Source organism: Camellia sinensis, chromosome 10, assembly GCF_055761805.1.
Source record: "Camellia sinensis isolate YWXY chromosome 10, ASM5576180v1, whole genome shotgun sequence".
NCBI classification, from domain to species: domain Eukaryota; kingdom Viridiplantae; phylum Streptophyta; class Magnoliopsida; order Ericales; family Theaceae; genus Camellia; species Camellia sinensis.
This window is the reverse complement of record NC_138970.1, coordinates 72,031,263-72,049,038: the sequence shown is the minus strand read 5'-3', so window position 1 is coordinate 72,049,038 and position 17,776 is coordinate 72,031,263. Positions and strand designations below refer to the sequence as shown.

Below are 17,776 nucleotides of genomic sequence, written 5' to 3'. Positions count from 1 at the left end.
AATGCCTCAGTACTTAATAATGAAGCCACACAAGTTGGTGGATCTGGCCAAGCACAAGAAACTGGCATAAGAGTGGTTACAAATCCCATGTTCGAAGCCATACCTGGCACGAGGGGGTACACTAATCCCTTATTCGAATTTACACCCGGGGGGTTGGAGGGTTTTCCCACAAATGGCAGAGACACAACACCTGTTCCAGCACCTTTTGCAGGTCCTTTCGTGGGTCATGCTCAAAGAGGTTACCCATACCCTCAACAGCAACCTGCACTGCAAGGACAACCAACCCCAAATTTACCGCCTTATGGACCAAGAGGACCACAAGCACAAGTTTGTCCACCAAATCCTGTGTTTGCCCCTCCAGTAGTGGTTCAGCAGGCACAAAATATGGTCCCTAGAGACCAGATTGCTGATATTGTTAGGGAGATATGTGGACCAATGGCTCGGGGGGTCCAGACTCCTATATACAGAAAACCATACCCAGAATGGGTGGATAGGGTACATGAATACCCGAGGGGATTCAGGATACCAGATTTTACCCTTTTTTACGGGACTGGAAATCAATCAACGATAGAACATATTGCTAGGTTTGCTGCTCAATGCGGTGAATTTACTAACCATGACTATATGAAATTGAGATTATTTCCAAATTCCCTAACAGGGGGAGCATTTGTATGGTACATCAACCTTACACCTGGCTCCATTCAAAATTGGCAACAAATGGAAGAGGCATTTCATGCCCAATTCTTCCAATCAGAGCCAGAAGTATCTATGGCAGATTTGGCTAGATTGAGTCAAAGGCCTGAAGAAAAGGCTACTCAGTTTATTGCCAGATTTAAAAGGGCTCGAAATAAATGTAGAGTTATCCTGCCAGAGCCAGAATTCGTCAGATTGGCTCAAAATGGTTTGGAATTCAGGCTTCGAAAGAAGTTTGATTCAACTGAATTCAGAGATTTGGTCGAACTGACCTATAAGGTGTCTCGATATGAAGCATTATTAGAAGAGGAACAAGATCGAAATAATGCATCATATAAGACATATTATAGAGATCCTAATTATGAAATAGATGCAGCAGAGATTGTAGGCAAAGAACCTGTAATCTGTGAAGCATTAATTCATAAGGATAAAATTATAGACCAGCAGTTTAAAAAGAAAGACTTTCATAGAAAATACTCTTTCGATTTAACAAAAGCAGATGACATCTTTGATCATTTGCTCGCGGCTAATTTCCTTAAGTTACCTAAAGGAGTAAAACTACCATCTCCAGATGAACTGAAAGGAAAAGTATACTGTAAATGGCATAATTCTTGGTCTCACTCGACTAAAAACTGCATTGTTTTTCGAGACAGGATCCAAGAACAGATTCGAAAGGGAAGTTTGAAGTTCTCAGCTAAAACAGAAAAAGCCATGGGAATTGACAGTGATCCCTTTCCAGAAGTTGGAGAGGCAGCAGCCAATGTCATCACATCAGACTTTCAGAACTTGTCCTTGACAGAATTGGAGGAAGTCAATGTGCAAATGCATGTTGCTAATCAAACCAACATCAAGAAGAATGCTAGAGGCCCACCAGTTATTGAACAAGGTTTCTCGCACCAGAAGGAACACTCTGATGAAGAATCACTGGATGATGATTCTTTAGAAGCAGCGGTGATGCAGAGAATGTGCCCCAGGTGCAGACTCAGTTACAAGTGGTTGAAGGGCTCCCAACTGATGGGAAGCAATACTACAGGGATGTTCAGAGACGTCCTAAGTCAACCAATGCTTACAACAAAAGGCCGTATCCGGCTAGTGATAGGCAGAGACCACCAGTGGTTGAGCCTGTGCTGAACAGAATGCATGACAAAGGCAAGAAGCTCTTGCATGAATCCAGGCCACATAACTATTATAGAGTGGAGAGTAGCCATTCCGAAAGAAAACTGGAGAGAGGTTCAGTTCATGGAATCAGAGCCAGAGATTGGCCCCCTAGGCCAGTTTCACGCAGGACAGAAAATGGTCACCCTTATCGAAGGTCTGAATCAGATTCAAAACATGAGGACAAAACCAAGCACTTACCTTCACAGCCAGTTTCGAAGATGGCTTCGAAGGTGGAAAGGGGCAGTTCAGCGTCTGAATCAGCAAGTTCATGGGTACCTGGAGTCCCAGACTGGTTTGTAATGCAAAACAAACCTAGAGAATTGCCTGTTCGAGGAGATGTTGTAAACCAAGGCAGGATGATCAGGCCTCCTATGGTAGCTCCGAATAGCTGGGTGCTGCTTAAACACCCAAAGACGAAGGAACCAGGTATGGTCCCAGTCATCTCAAGATCACAGAGAAGAAAAATTCAGCGCAGGTACACCCAATACCAGAAAGATCTGAAGGAAAGTGGAGAAAATTCTTCACCAGTCAAAATGGAAGGAAGGAAGAACCCAAAGTCAGACCATGCTCCAAAGCCGGTTCCACAGAGCAAAGTGGTCTACAGCCGAGAACAATTGGCTAAGGTTCATGCCGAACTAACAGCCAGAGAGAAGTCTAGTCTTGTTGGATTGGAGAAGACTCTGATGGAGACAGATAGCGAGACCGAAGAAGAGAGTAGCGTAAGCCAGAAGAAAGAGGTCGTGGAGGAAGAGATGTTCGAAGCCTTCATGGCTGAGCAAACGTTTCTGACTGAAGAACCAGTTGAGAAAGATCCTTCGAATGGATCAGTTAGCAATGAAATACCAGAATGCATCATGCAGGATGTTTCTGAGGGAGTCGACCAAAGTAACCAAGAAGGGGAACAAGTACAGCCAGCCATCCAGTTTGACTCGTTTCCCCCAGTCTCAGTGAACATGGTACACATACTACCACAGGAATTCCAAGCTGGAGATGAAAACCAAGAGGGGCAGGAAGCTGATCCAGTTCAGATCTCTAGTGAAGACTCGCAAGCAAGCATGGTGCAAGATAACTTCAAAATGGTTACACCGATGGAAGATGAATATGAAAGTGAGGAAGTGGTAAGCATCAATCTATCGTATCCATTCGAGTACCCCTTAGATTCGATGACGCAGCACGTCAGGCCTTTATACATCAAGGCTTTCTTTGATGGAATACAGCTGAACCGAGTCCTGATAGATAATGGGGCAGCAGTAAACCTACTCCCGAAATCTTCTTTGAAGAAACTAGGGAAAAAGAATCCCAGGTTGATACCAACCAGCACAACCATTGCTAGTTTTGCTGGAGATAAGCAAATGGCTCAGGGGATTCTTCCCATTAATTTAAGTGTGGGAACCAGGGATTGTATGACAACATTCTTCGTAATCGACAGTAATGCTAAATACAATGCTTTGCTTGGAAGGGATTGGATCCACACTAACAAATGTGTGCCTTCTTCTTTACATCAGAAAATCATGATGGCTCTAGGCAATGGAGAGACAGAGGAAATCGATGCAGATCCTCAACCCTTCATAGCCTGTGCAGACTTTGCGGAGGCTAAATTGTATATTGAGGGAGTAACACCTCTCAGTATACTGATGAAAGATGACAGCTCAGCCGAAGTGACGGCTGATGAGGAGGTGACACACCTGAAGCACTTAGTCCAAAAAGGTGCTGATGAAGAGGTTGTCCTTAGAGATGACAATGATGCCTGGTTATAGGCAAAGAGAGGAACCGCAAGAAGCCAAGTCCTTGGCTTTGATTAAATTTTCAGCATTGGACATAAAAGCAATAGTCCAGAAAGTTCAGGAGCAAGAGAGAGAGGCCATCATAATTGGCCGCAAACAGCAGAAGCAACAGGCTGGAGTCTTGACTCTTGGTAAGTACTGTGCATTGGACATTGAAACAAAAGTCCAGGAGATACAGGAAGAGGAAGCCTTGTGGACAGACTTTGTCTATGAGGAGGAGGACAGAGATATTGAATTGAAGAACCTTGGGGCAGAACCAAGCTTGAAGATCACTTCAAAGGTAGCAGAAACCAGAGGGAGTTCTCATGCACAAGACCCTTTAGAAGAAGTAAATCTAGGGGAAGGTTCTGTACAACAGCCCACTTACGTAAGTGCTTGTTTGAACGCTCTGGACAGAAACCAGCTTTTGGTTGTTCTGAAGAAATACAAAGATTGCTTTGCATGGTCTTATAATGAACTACCAGGATTGGACAGGTCATTAGTGGAACATAGGCTCCCTATGAAGCCTAATTTCAGGCCATATAAGCAGAAACCAAGAAGGATGAGTCCAGAAGTAATTCAGAAGGTCAAGGAAGAGATCCTTAGACTCCTCAAGGCAGGTTTTATTAGAACAGCCAGGTATGTCGAGTGGCTATCTAATATTGTGCCTGTAGTCAAGAAGAATGGCAAAATGAGGGTATGTATCGATTTCAGAAATTTAAATCTGGCAACTCCCAAAGATGGGTACCCTATGCCTATAGTGGACTTGCTGGTGGACAGTTCAGCAGGTCACCAAGTCTTGTCAATGATGGATGGGCATTCCGGCTACAACCAAATCTGCATTGCAGAGGAAGATATCCACAAGACAGCATTCAGATGTCCTGGGAATATTGGCACCTTTGAATGGGTTAAAATGCCATTTGGTCTAAAGAATGCTGGAGCTACATACCAAAGAGCCATGAACACTATCTTTCATGATCTTATTGGAGGATATCTGGAATGTTATATTGATGACATTGTAGTTAAATCCCAATCCATGGAAGAGCACCTGTTTCACTTAGAAGCAGCTTTTGAAAGGATGAGGAAGTTCAAATTAAAGCTCAATCCTCTTAAATGTGCTTTTGGTGTATCATCTGGAAATTTCTTGGGCTATGTTGTTCACAAGAAAGGAATACAGATTGATCAGAATAAAGCCAAAGCAATCATTGAAGCCAAACCCCCGTCAAGTAAGAAAGAATTACAAAGGTTCCTTGGGCAGGTTAACTTTCTTCGAAGGTTCATTTCTAACACTGCAGGGAAAACTAAAGTATTTTCTTCCTTGTTAAGGCTGAAAGATGAAGAGGAATTTGTGTGGACAACAGAGCACCAAATTGCTTTCGAAGGTATCAAGGCCTACTTGGCTAACCCCCCAGTGCTGATGCCACCAAAGGGTAACAACCCCTTGAAGTTGTACATAGCTGCAGCAGAAGATTCATTGGGAGCTTTCTTGGCCCAAGACAATGTAGAAGGCAAGGAGCAAGCTGTTTATTACCTTAGTAGGTTTTTAAATTCTTGTGAATGTAAATACTCAGCTGTTGAAAAGCTGTGCCTTGCTTTGTATTTTGCTGCAATGAAATTGAGATACTATCTTTTACCTACAACTGTCTTGGTAATTGCAACCACAGATTTGGTTAAATATATGTTATCTAGACCAATGTTGAGGGGAAGAATTGGCAAATGGATGCTTGCCTTATCAGAATTTCATCTAGAATATGTCCCTCAAAGGGCAGTAAAAGGGCAGGTTTTAGCCAATTTCTTGGCAGATCATCCATCTCAAACAGAGAGTCAGGAGATAATGGAACTTGGTATGACCAGTGTTGAGCCATGGCAAATGTGGTTCGATGGGTCGAAAGCAAATGGGTTAATTGGAATTGGTATTGTAATCAAGTCTCCACAGGGGACAGAAACTACCCATGGTTTTAGAGTGGATGAAGCTACCTGTTCCAATAACCAGGCTGAATATGAAGCCTTAATTGTGGGACTAGAGATTCTTATTGGATTACAAGTACATGCAGTTGACATATTTGGAGATTCTCAATTGGTGGTTAACCAAGTGAAAGGAATTTTCAAGTGTCAAAGCATAAGTATCCTGCCATATTATGTTGTTGCATTACATTTGCTTTCTCAGTTTCAAATAGCAAATGTAACCCATGTTCCAAGATTCTTGAACAATAGAGCCAATGATGTGGCTCAAAAGGCTTCGAACGTCAAGGGAAGGGATAATACCCAAAGGGACATAAGCCAAACAACATATCAGAGATTAATACAACCTTTGAATAAAAGGAATGTGATCTTGGAAGTCAATCATAATGACCTACAAGAACAAGACTGGAGGCATCCAATAATGCAGTACTTGGCTGGTCCATCTTCGAAGGCCAGTAGAAAAGTTAAGTTGCAGTCTATGCAATATATAATATATGGTAATGCTCTCTACAAAAGGGGGGGAGATGGCTTATTGTTAGAATGTCTAGGCCCGAAAGAAGCATTAACAGCCATGGCTGAGGTTCATGAAGGCATCTGTGGTGCTCATCAACCTGGTGTAAAAATGAGATGGTTGCTTCGAAGGCATTCCTATTATTGGCCAACCATCCTTAAAGATTGCATAGAATATGCAAAGGGGTGTCAGGCATGTCAAAAGCATGGCACAATAAGGCACGTGCCCATAACTGACCTACATGCAGTAGTGAAGCCTTGGCCATTTAGAGGCTGGGCCATGGATATGATGGGAAAAATACACCCACCTTCTTCGAAGCATCATTGTTTCATTCTAGTGGCCACTGACTACTTCACTAAATGGGTCGAAGCTAAGCCATACAAGGCTGTAGACCAAACAGAAGTTATTGGTTTTATTAAAGACTTGATCCATAGATTTGGCATCCCGCAAACCATAACAGTTGATAATGGAACTGTGTTTGATGGGAAAATGGTGAAGGCTTTTGTGGCAGAATTTGGAATTAGCCTTGTTAATTCCACACCCTATTATGCACAAGCTAATGGTCAAGCTGAGTCATCCAATAAGTCTTTGAAAAAAGGAATACAAAAGGTTGTGGATGACAATCCCAGGGATTGGCATAACCTATTATTGGATGTTCTGTGGGCATATAGGACGTCACCGAGGTCAAGCACAGGAGTCACTCCCTATGCTTTGGTGTATGGACATGATGCAGTCTTACCAGTAGAGATTAATGTTAAATCTTTGAGAGTAAGATGTCAAGATCAATTGAATCCTGAACAATACCATCAAAGTATGTGCTTAGAATTAGAAGGCATAGATGAAGCCAGAATTTTGGCATTAAATAGCATTCTTTTCCAAAAGAAGAAAGCAGCCAAGAATTATAATAAGAAAGTCAAACACATTGGCTTTGATGAAGGTGATTTGGTATGGAAGACAATACTCCCAATTGGGATTAAAAGCCATAAGTTTGGCAAATGGTCACCTAATTGGGAAGGACCATATCAAATTCATAGGGTTCTGCCTTTTGGAGCATACCATTTAAGAAATTTGAATGGTTATGTACATCCCAAAAAGATTAATGGCAGATATTTAAAACCTTATTTTCCAACCATTTGGGAAACACAAGGGATAGAGTGAAACACCATATGCAAAAACACAAGCTTGTTCAAGTAATATTCAAAATATTGTGCTTTCATAAAGAATTAAGTACATCGTGCCACAAATTGGCCCAAAAATCATTACAATGCTTTAGTTGTTTTTGTACAATAGCTTTCCTATTGCTAAGAGAAGGAAATAATTGAATAGCCGCAGCCATGTCTTCTTTTCGATTAGCCAGCCCTTGATTGGTGATGTGCAATTTCTTATCAGTTCGAACCAAGGCTTGGTTTACCGCGGCTAACTCCTCTTCGAGCTGAGCTTTCTTCTCCAGAAGTTGGACTCGAAAGTGGGAGGCAGAAGAGTGTTGTTCTTTCAGAGATGATACTTCGGTATGCACTTGAGAAACAAAACTCTGGTCCTTAGCCAGCTTATCATCCGCAGCCTTAGCAGCATGGCAAATGTTGAGATAAAAATCAATAGTAGCTGCAGCCTGAGATAGATGACTTGAGACACTCATGGCAGACTGCTCAGCAATATTACAGCATTGAAGGAACCCATTCCTGATGATAGGCCTTTGTAAAGCCTCGAAGGGGATCCTTGAAAAGGAAGTCAGCAGTTGCAAGCATGTGTCCAAATCTACTGAAGGTACAAAAGGCTTGTTACTGGAGGAAGGAGAACTCTCGAAGATTTCCAATAAGGAGTTAGTCAAGGCTAATGGCTCAGCTTCAGCAGTAGAGGTGGGAGAGGTAGAAGGTATGTCAAAAAGACTAGCTAGTCTTCCTTCAAAAATGTCTACCTCATCCCTTGACATTAAGGGCATAGAGAGTGTTGTGGTGGAAGACGCAAAGGGCTGCATAGGGATGGGAGGAACGGATGGAGCATCTTTGGCAGCTTCTATGGTCTTGGCCACCAGCAAATCAAGAGAAGAGGGACTGGAAGTGGGCATTGGTGATGAACCATGAATTGAAGGGCTACCAGTGTCTTTTATGGAAGAATCAACTGCCATTGGGGATGGAGTAGCAGTTGGATTTTCTATAAAGGATGGAGAAAGAGCAAGGCTCGAAGGAAAAGTAGATTGAGGTAGGTTACGAGCCAAAAAAGGGAGGTATGGCTTTAATCCAAGAAAAGGAGATGCAGGAATACTGGAGTCTAAAGAAAGTATGACAAATATAGGCTTTTGAAGTGGAAGCACGACTCGAACAACCCTGACATTCTGCATTTGGTCAACCTCAACCGAAATTGATGAAGGTCTCATTGGAAAGGTGAGTGCAGTAGTTGTCGCTGCAAAAGGAGGAAATGCAGAACAATGTTAAACTTCAATACCACAAGCTGACAAAAATAAAAAAACAGCAGAGGTATGAAAGAAATTACTTGTTCCAGAGGCACTGGTACTGATGGGAGAACTGTGGAGAGAATAGTGTCCAGCAGACCGTTGTTTTCTGGCTAGTTCCCTTTGTAATGCATTAGCAGCGGCAGTTCTCTCTCTTAAAATTTGTTGTTGCCGTCTTTTCTCAGCCCTTTCAAAGACGACTATGGCTTTGGAATGTTCTTGTTCCACGGCCTTGGCGGCTGCCTCATGAAGGGGATCTTCAACCAAAGCAGTAGTTGAAGCAGTCATTTTTCTTCTCTTTCCTATGGCTTGGGCAATTGTCTCCGAATCAGAATCCTCATCAAAACTGGAAGGGGAGATATCAAACTCAGAAGGAGAGACAGTAATCTTTCTTCTCCTTTTTCTTTAAATTGGCTTTGTATGCCCCTCAATTGTTTTCTCAGCCCCTTTAGCCTGAGGTTCGGATCCTTTAAAAATAATCTCCTCCTCTACTTTCCTAATGGTTGTCTCTTCTTGGGGCAAATCAATCGCCTTTTTTCTTCTCATCAAAGGTTCAAGCAGTCTCTGTTTCTTTTGTTTCTAATTACCTTCAACTAAATAAACTTCCATATTACTCACCCACCAACTCTGATATCTCTTCAAAAAGGAGCCGTGAGGTATGAAAGGGATATACTCAAAAGTGGCCAGATCATCCATAAACTTGAAGGTTGCCTCTTCTAGCCTTGACTTTCGAACCTTCAAATCCCTCTTGGTCAGAGTTAGGTTGGTGTTGCTGCAGAGAGGTATTGGAACTCCTTGTGTGAGGCCAAATTGTCTAGCAAATTGAGCAGGACAATAAGGCTCAGCTATGCATTTATAGGCTCTGGGGTTGGTGGTCCCAATAAACAGTTCTCTAGGGATCAGTAGGGAAGCCCACATATCTTTGTGAATAGGCAAGGCACAGAGCCTGTCACTAAGGAAGTGATTCAACCAGGCTGGACCTATGCTAGCTTCGAAGGAACGGAAACGATGATCAGGAAGAGCAGCTGGTAGTTGATGAAAGAAGGAGAAATAAAAGGAAAAAGTAGCTGGATAGAGAGAAGCATTGGCTAGTTTTATGCCATGAGTGAGAGAGTGTAGCCCAGAAAATTTGAGGCATTTGGATTGTAGTTCAGTAAAGTAGGCAAAGAGCCAAAGCTGAAGGATCCAAAATGGTCCCCCTTGACTAGCATCTAAAGGTTTCTCACAAAAGAGGGAACAAACTCTGTATACATGACCCAGAATGTATGGGGCTAAGGCCACTCTTTTCTGCAAAACCAAGGCTTTGGCAATAGGAGCAAATTCAGGCATGATTCTTTGGGAGGAGGTGCAGAATAAAATTTGCAAAGCCAATATAATAAAAAGGAAAAGAATTCCCTATCAGTTACTGGACCCACTCTTTTGTTCTCAGCTCTAACAAAATCACTGTAAGATGAATTAAGAGAGGGGAGGGAGAAAGGGACTGCTAAGTCAGGAAAATCTGGTGTTATGGGGGTACCAATAGGAGATACTCCTAATAGATGGCAAATATCAAGAACAGTGGGGACCATCATCCCACATCTGAATTGAAAGAAATTGAAGACGAGGTTCCAAAAGCACAAAGTAGTAGGAACTAGGAAAGGGTCCTCAGAGATAGTTACCCTAGATAGTCGAAGGGCATCGAGGAGGCAGAGCTCCTGGAGATCCAGTGTCTTAGCAGGAATGATCCGATCATACCATTCTTGCCATTCCGGTCTTATCGTGGGCCAGCATCGATGAGGACGATTGCTTTTCCAGTTCTTCCAGTCAAGGCCACCTTCATAAAGAAGACGTTGGTCCACCAGACGCGGATAAAAGGTTGGGAGCTCAGTAAGGACTTCCTTGAAAATTGGTCCGAGCACGTAGTTCTGCTGCTCATGATGACGAGGGACGAAGATACGCCCATCGATGGCGCTTTTCTCTCCAATCTTGTACTTCTCACATTCTGCGTCAATAAGCCTTTTCAAAGCCAAAGATGAGCCTACGCGCTCTGGGGCTGGCACCTTTTGTGGAGAAGAAGCCATTGATGATACACTCTTCAGAAGATGAAGACCAAAGCAAAGAGGAACCAGTAGAGAGAAGGGTTTGTAAAAGGCAAGAGATTTCGGAACACAAAACGAGAGGGTTTTAAAACCTTTGTGTCTGAAATTATACCCCGTAAGTCGTTAAGTACTAAAAGTACGAATGCGAGGAATTTCTTCCAAATTGATAGTTTTGGAGGGAAGAGCTTATTCCGGGGATTGGGGCCAGCTTCGAAATGAAATATTTGGCTTCGAAAACAAGATCTTAGTGTCAAAAAATCAAATATCAACGGCTTCGAAATACATAAGTCAGCTTCGAAGCCTAGTATATGCTTGAAGGTGCTAAATTGCTTGATTTATGGGTCTGTTTAGGGGTTATAAATCGAAGTAACGACCTTCGAAGCAAACCCAAGTATTTCTCTGAGTATGAGAAACGCTGTTCAGAGCATACTACATGCTTAAAAATGCCTGAATGCTCAAAGTATTGGTCTACTTCAAAAATCCAAAGACCCGTTTGAAGGTTATCAGTCAAAATGACAACATTCGAAGCAAACCCTAGGACTCTTTAAGGAAGAGGGGCACTGTTCGAAACATCCAAGACCAATCATTGGTTTCTGTATGAGCAAAAGGGAATTGCCATAAGTTGCCCTTCGAAGCCAAATGAGATCAGTTTAAAATTGATTGGCTATATCAACCATGACCATATATTGGTTACAGTTAGTGTTGAAAAAGTAAAGTCACTGAAATCGAAGTACTAAAATAATATCTGCCAAAATTGTCAATTTTACTCCATGAATTGGAAAAAGACATGATTGGTTCTTTTAGTTCTTCATTAAACAAGTTGATTCGAAGGATGAGATTGTTCAATTCGAAGTTATGAGTTAGCTTTTAGAGATGAAAGGAAACAGAGTCAAACAGCGTTAAGTACATAAAGACTTTGTTTATATTAAAGCTAAGATGATTACATTAAGTAACTCTATCTGGGTACAAATTCAAGCTCATAAAAATAAGGAATAGAATAAATAACAAGGTCATGAAATTTTGTCCAGCAATGGTCAATAAATTTCTGTTCTTTCTTTATTATTTCTTCTATCTCTTCTAAAGTTGATTGCATAAGCTGATGAGCTCTCACTTCATAATAGAGTTCTTCAGCCTTTGCTTCGAAGGCCTCTTCCCTCGATTTTTGTTCCAATTCATCCATAACCAAATCATCCCAGTACGCAGAATCTTTATTCCTGAAGTCATCGAACTCTTCGATAAAATTCTCTGCTTCATATTGGGCATGAATTCGGAGAGATAAGAGTTGATCCAGATTTTGGATGGTGATCTTAGAATTTCGATGCCAGTAGAGGAGCACTGGGAGTTGATCCAAAAACAAATGAAGCTCTGCTTGGGCAATAGGGTTGAGGACATGACCCCTAGTGAGGATATCACAAGCCCATTGAAAGTTCTTATGAGGAATGTCATCCTCAAGAACGTTGAAGGGCAGGTGGGAGAAAGCCGCGAGCAAAAGTTGAGCTTGCTTTCGCTCGGCTGGAGAAGGGGGTGACAGAGGTTGGTAAGGTGGAAAGACTTTGTCCATGGGAAGGACAAGTCTTAGTTTCTCTGTCCAGGAAAGGATGGGAGAAAGAGAAGGAGAAGATGGTTCTGCTTCAGAAGACGAAGGGGAAGGAGCAGGTGTTTCTATCTCAGAGGATGCAGATGTAGAAGAAGGTGTGGATGCTTCTATTATGGGAGATGGCACGGGAGCAGATGGAACAAAGGCATTAATGTAGTCAAGCCAATCAGAAGAACAAATCTTCGCCTTTTTGGCTAAAAATGAAGGGGTGTACCCTTGTGCTTCTTCTGGATGCTGGGCAGGGTGCATTATCTTCGTAGGCATGGAAGAAGTATACCAAGCCACAAGCAGATTCTCCTCCAAGTTACGTCGAAGGTCAATGGGCACGTAAGGGTAGACCACTGAGCTTCGGGCGTAGGAGGGAAACTCCAAGGGGTCAGTAAACTCAACAAAATGGTGATTGATTCGCTCCCTTAGATCATAAGTCTCAGGAGTGGACCAGCTTGTCCAGCCAGAGGCTCCAGAGGATGAAGAGGTCACAGTTTCATCCCATGCAGAGGTCTATGAAGAAGAGTTTCCTAGATCCATATTTGCAACTTGTCGAAGCAAAGGCTCGAGGGTAGTTCGGTCAGAATACAAAGGGAGCTTAGGGGAAGAACTCTTTGTATCTGTAAGTTTGTAAACCAAGGGATTAAAGGCAATGTGTTCATAGTCCAAAGGTTTATAATCTGCAAAAGCCTCCATTACCTGAATATAGAAGGGCGGGTAAAGGTGGCTAATGAATGCGCGGAGGTTCTTTCGAGGGGGAACAACATCACTCAAAGGCTCTTCATATGCTTGATCAATAGAAAGGGAAGTTGATGCAGCCATAGCCTGTTCGAATACTAAGGTATTGGGATGTTCGACGAGTTAATGCAGATGATCTCCGAATGGATGACGGTTGTGTTTCCAGAATATGGACTCCATACACGTTCTAGAAGCGCGGGAAAACTGCAATCCACTAATATCACCAAGTATTGGGTATATTAGTGCGGGGGGTAATGTTGGCTACATATTTTGTAAAAGCCAGTTACAGTTCGACACGTGGCATAGTAAGGGTAATAAAGGATGGTTATTCAAGCCTTTAATCCTGATCGTACACGTGGCAATAAATATTGGTCCTCACAAGATCTGAGTAACACTAGATCAAATAACGGGATGCTAGATGACGTGTCTTCAACGGTTACTCATATTCAAATCCAAGTACAAGAGGGAAGCTCAACTGCCAGTAATGGCGTAATGGAGCTACTTGTAAGGGAGCATGATCAGCGATCATGGAGGAGCAGTTCGACGGTTCGAAGTGCAGTTCGAAGGTCATCACTGACGAGTATAAATAGCAGGACAGCCCCCAGAAAAACGACGGACTCAGATCATACAAACCAGTCATTTACTTCATATATTTTCTTTTCCAGTCATTTACATTTCCAGTCTTTAAATACCTGTTCTTTAAATACCTGCACTTTAAATACCAGCACTGCACTTCGATTCATAGGAGTAGCTTCAAGTAGATTCAAGTAGATTGCTGTTGTAAACCTCTCTGAGGCTGAGTTCGGACCATTGTAAGTGTTCATTTTTATGAAATACTTCAATTGTTCTTCATATTACTGTTATTTTCTATTAACTTCTCCTAAATCAAGCCACCAGTAAAAGTCCTCTTCATTGAGGCTGAAAAGAACTAAAACACAATCGTCTGATAATTGGTTGGCAATCACAACTTCTGTAAGGACTGATTGATCCTTGCTGGCACGCTCACATTCACAAAAATACCCTTCGAAAAGCCAAAAAGCCAACACAAATCTTGTAGTAAAAATCGCCTGTATAAAAAATCAATTTCATTAGATATTGATCAATAGACGAAAAATTATATTTTATTTTATAAAATGGATAGGTTTAAGTTTAAATTCATAATTGTCTATTTAAAAAAATAAAATATAATTTGTTCACGTGTTTAGTGATATATAATGAAGCTACTTTTTTTTACCGACAGTTTTTACAATAAAATTTACAAGATAAACGGTTTAAATTATGGTTGTTAGCCTCAAATGAAACCCATAAAATAGAGTATGGTGAAACATAGAGAATAGTGGTATGGAAAGGAGTCATCCCTATCATTTTATGTATCAACACTATATGATTGTTTGGAATGATCTATATAAGTGTACTTTTTGATTTTTTTAATAAAAAAGTTTTTTAAAAAAAAAATTTTAAAAAAATGTATGTTTAGGAAAAGTTTTTGACTTTATACAAAAAAATATATAACAAAATATTGTAGCAAATTTCAAAATTATCAAATTGCCCTTTCTGTCGCCGTCAGCAACACTGCATTGACTTTCCATGCATTTCAATTTTTATTTTTTTTTTATAGAAATTTGTGGCTTACATTGTGCCACCTTTTCTCTTTCTTTTTTTTTTTTTTGGGAATTTGTGGCTGCATAATGCACTATTTTGTTCTTTTGTTCTTTTTTTTTTTTTTGATCCGGTAGATTTCCCGCCAAAAATAAGGTGAATAGTATGAATTTTTTTTTTAATGATTTTTTGACTTTTTAACTTTTGTAGGTGATATGGAAAAATATGAATGAAGTTGTAAAAAATACTCGTGGAAAGTAGACAACAAACCTTTGAACTTGGACGGATCTATATGAGAGTCTTAGCCTTCGTTTGAGATGTGAGTTATCTTTTTATTTTTTTAGTTAGGGGTTGTTTGGGGTGTCCTAAATAAGTGTACTTTTTGTCTTTTTAGACTAAAAAATTAAGAAAAAAAATATGGATATTTGGATTAACTTTTTGACTTTTTATGGAAAAAAGTATATTAAAAAATTGTATAAATTAGTGTGTAGGAGAAAATTATGATTGAGAGTTGTGCAACCGTAATTTTTGACTTTTGGTGAATAGTGATAACTTTTTAACTTTTTAAGTAATTTTTTGACTTTTTGACTTTTTTTCAACTTGCCAAACTTGGCCTTATTTTAGCCTGGAGCTAAAAAGCCTTGTTTATGATTGACTTTTTGACTTTTTTGACTTTTGTGAGAAAAAAAATGAATTATTATGGTTTAGATGTAACATTTTGTCCTATTGACTTATTTTATTTTTTTTATGATTAAAATAACTAAAAAAACCTTATGCCAAACAAAGCCTCAATTCAAAGTAAAGGGAGAGAGAGATACCACTGAATCAGTTGGTTCAGTGAGACCTATTATATTAATATTAGGGGTGTCCGCGGTTCGGTTTAGGACGGTTTGCGGTTCGGTTTGGACCGGCCCGCATCTATGCGGTTTGCGGAAAAGTCAACCCGCAACCGCCCACAATGCGGTTTGCGGTTTGTGCGGATAGGGTTCGCGGATGTGCGGGCGGTTGCGGGCGGTTTACGGATTGAACTTTTTTTCCAAAAAATTATTTTTAAACCTTTTTTTTTTCTTTCCCATTTTGTCAATCTTTATTTTGAACAACTACAGCAAGCAACAAAGTTTGGTTCCTCCTCAAAAGATTGCTTTTGCCATTAAGGATGTTAATTATTAAAGAGAATGAGAGGGGAAAGAAACTATTAGAATCAAAGTAAATTTCAGGGCTTGAATAAATGAAGTAATCCTGTGTTTAGCATTGTCATACCTTTGCATCAGTTCTGAATAGTACATGGCCATGCTCATGTCAACTCTGCCTCCATACTTGCCACTTGATTTCACAACTGTAAGAAGAATCTGTGAAGACCCACCAACCAATATTGTATTAGATAGTACTGAAAGGGGACACTTCTAAGTGGAAAAATTATTAGATCCTATCAGAGTATTATGGTAGTTGTTTATGTGGTATCTCAATAAACGTGAAATTGCAATACTATTTAATAAAAGTGACTCAAGAAGTCTATTGGTAAAAAAAAAAATTATTATGTGATTGAAATTGCAATACTATTTGTACACTGTCGATGAAATATTTAGATTTCTTGAAATGATTTGGACTATAAATATGGTATTTTCTTTTGCTAATGAGAAATCTCACTAAAATAGAAAACCTCTGAATACAATGCAGAGAGATTCAATGTCAATGGGACAAAAAAAATTTGATGTGAACAATACAATGCATAATATCATACATACCTCTTTAAAATTGCCATTGGTCTTGTGGGCAATGTCTTCCTTAATCTCAAAATTATAGCTAAAGCTGTAGGCCTACTTGATTGAATGGAGCTCCGAAGAAGACCAAGTACTCACCACCTCTATTACAGTGCTGAGATTTACTCTCCATCCCCACAGTGCCTCTCTCACTATCTCTGCATCTATCTCTGAATCAAATTAAATCAAAAAATAATTCCAACAGATTCAGATTTAATTACTAACAGATTCAGATCAAACAAAACTACAGATTCAGATTTAATTTATACAGATTCAGATTCCAAAATTACTAACAGATTCAGATCAGAAGAGACCTTGAAGCTAACAACATATTCTGGGTAAATATGAGTATTCTTATTCATATTCCATACTATGTACTGTCTTGGAGTATGAATATCATCGATTCCAGTATCAAAGTCCTCACCATTGACACATAACACAATCAGAAATGAACAAATAAACTAAGAGTCATAGATCTAAAAAAAAAATCACCATTGACAAAGAAATGAACAAAAAATCACCATTGACAAACAATCTTAGTCACACAGTGACACAGATCTGAATAACACAAAAAAATCAGAGATCGGAGAGGAAAGAGAGACAAAGACAGCGACATAGAGATCCATACCTGCGAGGTCAATCGGTGCGATGAGAGTATGAGGTCGATCGGTCGATCTTGCGATGAGTGAGGGTCGATCTCTTGCGAGGTTGATCGGCCCAGATGAGTGATGAGATGAGAGTGAGAGAGTGAGTGTGAGAGATTGATCAGATGAGAATGAGAGACTGAAAAACGAGAGAGAGTGTGAGATAAGAGCTGCGTAATGTGTTTTTGAGTTTAGGGTTTTTTTCCTTTGTTTGTTTTGTTTAGGTATAGATGAAGTGAAGTGAACGGTCCAAATCTTCTGGAAAAAAAAAAAGTTATGCGGGCGGGTTGGTCGGGTGCGATTCAAACCCGCAACCCGAAAATTAGAAATATTTCAAACCACACCCTACCCTATTGTATTTGCGAAACCGCCCATACATGTGCGGGTAGGGTCAGGTAGGACGGGTTGTGCCGGTCGGATGACCCTATGCCCAGCCCTAATTAATATTGTGTTAATAATGAAAAGATAAAAATAATATGATATAAAAAATAATAAGCTTAAAATTATTGTATAGAAACTAACACAATAAAATGAAGAGAAAATTAGTGAAATGCCTCTTTCTAATTTTGTATAGTAAGGTCCTTCCACATTTTTACAGAGAAAATTTAACTCAGAGAAATTTTGCCCAAGTAGAGAAATTTCGTCCCAACTCAAAGAAAATTTCTTTAAGTTGAATTTTTTCTATAAAAATGTTGAGAGACCTTAACTATTATAAAAATATTATATGTCTTTTATCTTATAAAATCTTAATATCATGAATTTTAAAAAAAATTCCCCTTAAATGAATGGTTCTCCAACAGATATAAATACACAAGGTCCAAGTGAGTATTTTAGTT

At 40.2% G+C, this 17,776-nt stretch overlaps 1 long non-coding RNA gene across 1 annotated transcript; it reads right to left on the bottom strand.

Moving 5' to 3' along the window:
- Positions 1-15,270: 15,270 nt before the first annotated feature.
- On the bottom strand, positions 15,271-17,098 carry LOC145801654 (uncharacterized). The gene is made up of 3 exons (XR_014343287.1): positions 16,925-17,098; positions 16,282-16,466; positions 15,271-15,885 (listed from the first exon to the last, which is right to left on the bottom strand). It is a non-coding gene; the product is annotated as an uncharacterized LOC145801654 (long non-coding RNA).
- Positions 17,099-17,776: the final 678 nt, after the last annotated feature.